Below are 9,876 nucleotides of genomic sequence, written 5' to 3' on the forward strand. Positions count from 1 at the left end.
TTTTTTTTTTTTTTTTTGGGGAGTAAACCAATTTGCTGTTTCTTTGAAACTTTTTAATGCCAGCAGAAAATGAAATTGGTGAGTGAAATTATAAAATTGATGTACGTTGGTAATATCAGAACTGTTTTTAAATTTTCAACAAAACCGTAAAATTTTGATTCTCAAAACGTTTTTGAATTAATTATAAAAATTCCAAATATAATCCAGTAAACGTATAATTTACAACAAAATCTTCAATTGGATATACTTTGATTATGTAACTCGCATGGGATGGTCAAAGTGGTTAATTACTATGATCAAATCTACTGAAGTTTAAAAATTAACATTTTTGTGTGGCTAAGTTAACCTAGTTACTGTTACGTCTCTGGTCGTTAGTTAATTTTCCGTGAAAATTATTTCCGAAGAAACTTTAGCGATACAAGTCCTTTCTTAAATAAAACTGGTTTATTCTTTCTGAATACAACTTTGCAATACACTTAATTTCCACAATCGCGCTATAACAAACGATATGATTCACAACGAACGTCTCACGTGCTCGACTCAACTGTCAATTACACATTGTTGCCGTCACGTCTTGACCGTCTTATATGTAAAAGAATACGAAATCTAGTAAACGCTCGAGCATTCAGGAAGGGACAGGATCATTCTAGAAGTTCATGACGTGTTACTAGCGTCACGTGACTTCCGCTCTCGTAACATTATTTATGTTTATATTCTTACTGAAAAAGCGAATGTTAAAATACATTGAATTCAATTTGTTTTGTGTTTTTTAATATGTTTGGTATAATAAATAACTGTTTTTTTTAGATCTTAACGTTTTTCTATGTTGTTAATATAAATTGTTCCACAATTAGTGTCAGTTTTACAAATGCGTTTTACCCCAACTTTCAAGTCAAATGTTTAGTATATGATATATATATATCCATATATACATATTAGGGGACACGATGATAGCCGGTGTGAAGATGTTGTTATGCCTCGGACTGATTGTAGCCACAATGGCATTCGAAACAACTGATTATGAATTCGAAAAGTGAGTTGTTAGAATATAACTTCCCGTCCGTCGTATTTTGTTGGTGTGTTTGACATAATACACTACTATCTCATTTGTGCAAATTTAATTTTCAGAATTTTGTTTTATAAATTAAAATAGTTTACTTTCATAAAACGTCGATCTTATCAAAGCAAAATTTTTCTAGGCCTTACAAGAGTAACTGCACGGTCAAACGTTAACGTTATTAATCACAGTTATAAAGCTTAATAGTTTATGTTATTTATAATTTTCACCCTCCTTAGCTCCTGCCATGATACTACTAGCCATTAAAATCAGAAAACCAAAAATTTCAGAATATATTTATTAAAGCTGAACAAATTTAATGGTGTCTTCATGTGAAGAGTGTGCGGGATGTTTTATCGGGAAGGTAAACACAGTGAGACTATACTAAAGTTAGTTTATTTCGTTATGTAACTGTGTATTTTCACACAAAACTAACCATTTGTGTATTTCAGGAGTCTGAAGGGCATCATTGCTCGGAGAAAAAGCCTGTCATATATCAAAGACATGCTACATGATCTTGACGCTCGATTAGAGAAACTTCAGTAAGTCTTGATTTTCAGTCTTTTTTTAAAACATGCTGAAAATATTCTTCTTATCTCTTAAAAGACTTCTAAGATAAAATGTTCCAGTTAATTATCTAGACGTTCTATAAATTCTAGTTAATACTGTTACAATACTCACAATGACCGACAATACCTCACACATCTATGTTGCTTAAATATCTTTACCTACCCATCCTCATTATGCGTGATTTGTTAATATCATTTTTATTTTATATTTATCTATGTCGAATTTTCTGTACGTTTTCATATCCTTTAATTCAGTGCCATACCCTCTTGTTTTGCATTCAGTTCCAGATATGTCAAGCTAATTGTTCTTTGTCTTTATAGGAGTCTGATTTTTAACTTATCTGATAAATCATTGTTTATATTAACACTATATTTTTTATTTAGAAACCTTTTTTTACTCAATATTGTTTCATGTCTCGCATATTTATAGATCAGTTTCAAACAAAACATTAGAAAAAGCTACCAGTTGAAGAGTAAATTACTCTATAACAAATGCTGTTTTCTGTATTACATATTTACTTTATAGTGAAAACTATCATATAAACTATCTCAAAGAGCATTTTGCCTCAAATACGTTCGAAATAAGCTTTGGATTTTTTCCACCGAGATTGAATATGCAAATATTTAAGCTCAGTAATCTAATAACAAGTCTAACACGTCAGACGAAGAATAACAAGTAACTCCATTAAAATGGTTAACATATAAATATTTTCAACAACAAATACACGAATTTGACTGTATCTGTTATACGTACATTGCTTCCTTTGCTTAATCTACTCTACGTTCCATATACACGGATGCAAGGATGATTTTTTCTTCTCCATTAAACCCTCTGTCACTCTAAAGTATTCGTTTGTCACTTAAATAACATTTTTTTTATTCCCCCACCCCTCTTAACACCTGTGTTCATGAACTTTTCATGACTATAGCTCAGGATTACAATTGTTAGGAGAGAGAAAACTTGCCCTAATCTCGCTCGCTAAATTTTTCGTTCCTTGCCCTATTAGGTAAACAAACGCAAGCAACATGAACGAGTAAATTTTTCGTTCCTTGCCCTATTAGGTAAACAAACGCAAGCAACATGAACGAGTCAATATTCAAAACTACGTACAATTGTTTTCCTTTCTTATGTTCAAAACGAGGAAACGACAGAATACGATGATGGTGACATCCGGTTTACTTGATGTTTCACCTCCCTACTCAGAAGTTATATATTTGTGTATACGTATAAACTCTGTTAAAACCATCCAACAAGCCATAAAAGATGTAGAGCATTATAAAAAGTTTCTATACATATTGAAATCTACCAAATTTCTTCTTCAATGGAAAATGATTATGATGGTTAATTTGTCACAAACAGATGCGTTATGTATCGACACATTTTAGCATTAGTTCTTTAGCATCATGTGTATCTTAGCTACCCAAATTTCTTTGCATTTAGCCACACTTTTTACTACCATAGTTAAATTATGATTCAGTTGCTCCTAGTAAAAATCAGCCGTTATGACAGAGATTTAAAGGTAGAATATGTAGACCCTTCTAAGCAGGACTAAGATAACTAAAATAATAGTGATCTGTTTAAGCTGAACATGCGAGCGACTGAAAAAGACGATCTAACCGTGACTTTTTTGGGGTTGTAAATTATGTCACAAAACACATTACTTTCATTAATTGACCAATATATTATTAGTATCTTTGCCAATAATTGTGTGAGTAAGCAAAAAGTTGTGTATGAAATAAAATCAGTTTATTTGCTTTTTTATGAGTAAATTTGTATTCATGCTGATACAACAGTTTTTTGTTTTCTTTTTCTGTCTTCAATTGTCACAAAGTTAAATGCAAAGTGACACGCAATATTTTGACGACGGATTTAAATCTTTGTTCGGCTCAAGAATGAAATTCTCAAAAAAAATAGAGGTACTCAGCTGGGTGAAGTGGACCTGTTTTTGAAAAAAAAATGTACATGTAAACATAAAAAAACGACAAAGCAGCTCAGATAAGTCCCAGTATTAGTACCGCCTTAAAAAATAAGTCCCGGTATCTAGTACCGGGGAGTTCAGACAGAATTTCACACCTGGTTCGGCTGAATAATCGATGAATTTCTTTCTGGAGTTTTTTACGAGTTTCATTCGTTGTTTTATTACTTATTAAATATATTTTTTTAATTTGAAAATATTTGAGGTGGTACGTGTAAATTGTAATTTAACTATATGAGTATTTGAAAAATTGAGAGCGTCATGATGTCCTTCTAAGATCTTTCAATACCAAATGAGTTCCAAATAGAAGTTTTCTTTCTCTTTTTTTTTTCTAGATATTTCCGTACTTTGATAATTTTAAAAACAGAAAGGTATTGATTTTTATTTTTATTTTGACTTTACATGATTGCTTATCTGTAAACCAATTATTTGGTACAAGCCAAACCGATCTAGAATTCACGCTTGATCTGCAACGGTTATTAGTCAATTGCTATAAACACCGTGAGGGGGCGAGACGGTTTATAAATCAGCTCAATATTCCATTGCTCGATCAACGAGAATCTCGTTGATAAAAATACACTTGGTGGTGTTCATTAGTTGCCAGCTTAGCTTGAAATTCAGTGTTATGAAATCAAAAACTTCATTCACTAGTTTAAGCAACGTTGTTTAAAGTGTTTTAAGACACATCAGTTCATAGAGTGTACGCAAAAATTATCGCCTGCTTTTGAAAGTTGGCTTTATAAATAGTGAGTGATATAATGGGTGTAAAAAAATTGAATGACAAATTGCACGAGAGTTTTTGTTTCGCATTTATCATTATTACACTGTAGAATAATTCATTTTTTATTTGAATTTTGTAATTATGTCCTAAGTTACTAAGGCTATCTGCCGCCGTCCATAATTTTGAACACTGATCGGAGAGAGAAGACAGCCAACAAGCAGCACCCAACCACCCACCATCCACGTTAAGGGATTGACTGCCACACTCGTAACGTTTCTACAGTTTAAAGTGCGGGGGGTATTTTGTGGCACGCACAGATTCGAAACCGGCTCTCAGAGCTCTACCACAGGGCGAATAATTAATAAACATGTACAGCACATTTTTAATCTGGAAATTGCTTTCAAAGATAAATAAGGCAGAAGCAATGATCATAAAACACAGATATGTAAACTATTTGTTTTATCGCAGTTTTAAGCCACATTATTGGTTATCAAAAGGAATAGACACACGAAGAGATTAATAAATAAACCGACTGAATACAGATAAACCGTTATGGAGGTAATGCAAGCTAAATAAGTAGTGTGAGAGGTTGATTGGTCTGTGTTAAAATCTGCTGTTTATTACCAAAAATATCTCCCAGCTTCACATTGCAACAAAGTCTTTCCAACAAAAGTAATAAACATATTACAAATTAAAAATACTATAAATGAAATACTTGAAAAGTTTTTTTCGTTGTACAAAACTTGAAGATAGCTTTTATATGCGGAAACATCTGTTAGTTGAGTTTTTTCACAGATCTTAAAATATAACGTTGATAAACGGAAACATCGGCACATGTAGATCTTGAAAGTCGAGTTGTTCAAAACTTGAAAATAGCGTTGATAACTGGACCAATTGTTGGTTGAGATGTTGCAAAGGAAATATCTGCTGAAGCTTTTCACCAGACATTAATCATAGCAGAACCGTCTGGAAAATGATCTATAGGAAATAGTACAGCTTATAAAATGAGTCAAATCAACGTAGGCCGGTAAGGCAATCACTGATTGGCATGTCCTTAAGCCAATCAGGAAATGTCAGAAACCTACTGAAGAATGTGTAGATTGTATAGGAATTCGTTTTGGTGGCGAAGTACAGGTTAATGTGTTTTAGTAAAGGTGGCTTCCAAAATATAGATATGAAACAACTCGACTTTCAAGATCTACATATCTACATGTGCCGATGTTTCCGTTTATCAACGTTGTATCTTAAGATCTGTGCAAGAACTCAGCTAACAGATGTTTCCGCATATAAAAGCTATCTTCAAATAAATGAAATGCACAGCTCAAAATATTTCAAGAATTTTCTAACTTTGACAAAGCGTAACTATACTTGCTAACAAATGTCAATGACTCCTCGAGTTTATCTTTATGAACAACAAGTGTCAACTGAATTGTCATGTGATCTGATATGTAGATTAAGTGCATGTCCAAAAATGATAATTTGGCATTAGAGCCTTTGTGGCCCAATAAACGATCAGTTAATAGGGCGAATGATCATTTCGGACACTATTGAAAGCCATGTATTGATGTGACAAGCTTAAAATGAGTGATTCAATCAAGTGTTTTGGTAATGTGACCCACTTCTCCATCAGTGTTGCTTTTTCCAGTTCATCAACAGTGCTTGAATCTGAATCACGAACTTCAAAGCGTTTTCCCATAGAATCCCAAACATAATAAATTTGAGCTTCAATTTAGTAAGCTTGTTGACCAGTCTATATCCTCTTCTTTCAGGAAGGTACTAATCATGGTTATCACCCATTAGAAAAAGATTCTGACAAACTGCACCTGCATATGACAACACTAATGGTTTTAAGACTGCATTCCCATGTCGTATGATATCCATAGTGCTATGTCGTAGCACACAAAGTCAATGTGAGCGTCAGTTATGATCCTTGCTCAGACCATTATATTACCACAAATGTGTGTACTTCTTCCATGAAACTGGAGGTCGGATCTCGTCCCGACCACGCTCCAAATGCATACACATCCCATATATGGCTACAGTGGGACGCGTGATTTGACCACTTGACAACTACTGTATTGTGGGTAAAAGGATTTGCGCATCATTGATTGCTTGACATAACAGCCAACTTTATGAAGCTCCTTTCTGATCGTTTACGTGCTCGTGTTGACTTGTCGCTTGGTTTCTGTTCTGAATTGTTATTCAGTTGGGAAACTGAACCTGTATAGTTTTCGTCGATTCCATACAATAATCTTGTGGGATTGTCGACAGTAGTATAACCTATTCCTATCTCCGGTGATCTCAAAATGACTCCACATCCTCCTTACCACACGTTGGGAAATATACTGTGTTACGTATTAGAATATCAAATGGTCTGAAACCGAGCTAAATGATACTTTAAATTTAGTAGTTAAATTGTAGTTTGGATTTAGCAGTTAAGTAAAAGCCGATATATAGTCAGTTTATGATATTTGTCAACAAGATTGATAAACACAGTTTTCTTTTTAACACAAATACGTTTTAATATACACACAACAATACAATTTACAATAACAGTTATTATAAATAGTTATTACACACATTGATTTGTAAACAAACGTTTCACAAACTTACAAGCAATATAAAGTCTTCTTTCAAGTCTGGAACTTCTTTGATATCTTATTGAGGGTTCACGATGAGCGAGTTGATTACGAGTTGACGTAGGTATAATTCACTTAACAGGGAGCTAGCTAGCTTTGTCCTTTGTTATTTATCAGCCACATACGCCGAGTTTTCCACGGTGAATTTATATAATGTTTTCGTCAAAATACTAATGTTCGATGACAATCCACTGAAGTTAAATGATTTGTAATGTTCGAACTTTGTAAAGGCTCCTGGTCAAATATCTGAAGTTTTCCGATTGATAAGCGTTATAACATTCACAGTTATAGCTTTCAAAGTTTATAGCACACTGACTATAGCAAACTAATAATAAATATTCTCTTTTGGCGCAGCGCGTTGATTATATTTATAGGTGTGTGGAGGCTTTCTAGAAAATTCAGATTATGTAACAATAAAAAGTTACATTTCAGCGTTTACGTACATACATATATTGTTGATTCTTACTCTCGAAAATCTTCTACAACTTTGTAGAATAGGCGGGAGTTTCGCAATACATATTTAACATTATAAGCTATGTATGTTTCTAAGTATAAATTTAATCTAAACAAACGTTAATATTAAAATAACTATATAATAATAAATCCGACACAACTGTCACTCTGAAACGTCTTGTTATGTTCGACGAGCTTCTAGCTGACCTGTTGCTTTTCGCATCATGAATGTGTCCAGATGAATTCGATGAGGTCCTGGCATGTTAACTATCAGTTCAGATTTCTTTACATTCTCTTCACTTATTAAATTGTTAATTTAGAACACACTGTGTTTCCATAAAGTTTAGTAGACACGTGTTTTTCACTTGAATGAACTCATTGATCTTATTTGATAAAGATAGTTCGTACTTATCAAAGTTTGGACAATGAAAACTGATTATTTTTTAATTGTTTAGAGCAGTGTATAAAATACATATTACCCTCCAACAATTTTCGTGCATATTTGATATTAAATCCCATTAAGTTCCAGTTAAATTGTAAACGCCGTAATAATTTAGTTAATTATTTAAAAATAAATCAAAACCACTTCGAAATAGAGAATCAACGTCGGTGAATTTGATTTTATATTATAAAACTGCCTTTTATTTATTTTGAATGGTCATTAGTGTATTTGACTTCAGCATGCGTTATACATTATCGAACCACCTTTGTTTGTAAAGCTGGTTTTATATAATAGAGTCACATCTATTCGTAAATAATCGTGATATTATTGTCACATCTATCTAGGAAGCTGATTAAACATTATTGTCACATCCACATTCTTAAAGCTGATTACACATTATTGTAACATCCACATTCGTGAAGCTTATTACACATTATTGTCACTTCCAGTTTCGTAAAGCTGACTACACATTATTGTCACATCTAATCAGGAAGCTGACTACACATTATTGTCACATCTATCCGGGAAGCTGATTACACAATATTGTCACATCCACATTCGTGAACCAGCTTCCCATTATTGTCACATGGGTAGCTGATTACACATTATTGTCACATCTATCCGGGAAGCTGATTACACAGTATTGTCACATCCACATTCGTGAACCTGATTACACATTATTGTCACATGGGAAGCTGATTACACATTATTATCACATCTACATTCGTGAAGCTGATTACATATTATTGTCACATCTATTCGGGAAGCTGATTCTACAATACAAAGTCACAATCAATTTCGCGAGACTAATTCCATATTATAGAGTCACGTTTGTTAAACTTGTTCTTCAAGTCACAACTACATTGCAGAATCATCTGCACTTTCGTGAAGTCAACCCCACATCATGGAATCACACGTTGATAAAGCTGATTGTACATTATAGAACGAACTTCAGTTTCATGAAGATGCCTCCACACTATACAATCACATCGATGTTCGCAAAGTTGATTTTTTATTATAAAAACACATTTATTGATAAACGTAATTGGACGCTATAGATTCACTTCAATATTTGTGAAACAGGTTCTATATTATGGAATTACGTTATACGTTCATAAAGCTGATTACATATTATGGAGTTATACGTTCATGAAGCTGATTACTTATTATGGAGTTATACGTTCATGAAGCTAATTACATATTATAGAGTTATACGTTCATGAAGCTTATTCAGTCTTGTTATTAACGTTTTTGTAGTTACATCCACACTTGAGAAGTTGATTTAATAGTATAGAGTTGTAAGAAATGTACTAAGGAGAAAAATGTGCAGACCTTGTAAGTACAATAATTTGAAAAAACAACAACAGTTTAAAATTGCTCACTAAGCATTAAAATCTGTAAATAATTACACATAAAATACTGTGAATAAATATTCTGATATCAGATGGTGCTAACTCTAATCTGTCTGATTTTAAAGTACGGATGTGAATATCTGTTTATTAATAGACATGATTGAAGGTGTTATAAATTGCTAACGTTAATTCTAATCTATAACAAAGAGCTGAGTTAACGAGAGAATTAAATGTCAAACTTATGTTAGGAAAAGAACCTGCTTTCTCAACGCAGGCATGTCACATAGCTGTGACTATAAGGACCTAGTCAGTGCTGTAGATGAGCAAAAATTCTGGGCTTCCGAACACTCACCAGGAAGGAGGCGAAGATCAATCTCTCCATTCTCATCTGACGTTCCCAAACCTGGATCTTCTTCTAGACTTATGATATTTCTACGCTCATTTCTTCCCAAACACCATTAAAAGAAATGAACAGATTGTTGTGTAATTAGAAGGTAAGAGGTACAACAACTATTATTAGAAGGTAAGAGGTACAACAACTATTATTAGAAGGTAAGAGGTACAACAACTATTATTAGAAGGTAAGAGGTACAACAACTATTATTTTTTTAAAATCAAAGAGTCTGCAGTGTGATCTATATGTCTGGTTCTGGCTGATAGATGGAGC

At 33.1% G+C, this 9,876-nt stretch overlaps 1 long non-coding RNA gene across 1 annotated transcript in view; it reads left to right on the plus strand.

Annotated features, from left to right (window-relative positions):
• Window positions 1-9,479, plus strand: part of LOC106459637 — a 29,435-nt gene extending 19,956 nt beyond the window's left edge. The window contains exons 2-4 of the long non-coding RNA XR_002610605.1: window positions 940-1,033; window positions 1,510-1,599; window positions 9,458-9,479. This is a non-coding gene — a long non-coding RNA (uncharacterized LOC106459637). The remainder of the gene's footprint in view (window positions 1-939; window positions 1,034-1,509; window positions 1,600-9,457) is intronic.
• Window positions 9,480-9,876: the final 397 nt, after the last annotated feature.

The sequence above is a fragment of the Limulus polyphemus genome, unplaced genomic scaffold, assembly GCF_000517525.1.
Source record: "Limulus polyphemus unplaced genomic scaffold, Limulus_polyphemus-2.1.2 Scaffold641, whole genome shotgun sequence".
Classification (NCBI taxonomy): Eukaryota; Metazoa; Arthropoda; class Merostomata; order Xiphosura; family Limulidae; genus Limulus; species Limulus polyphemus.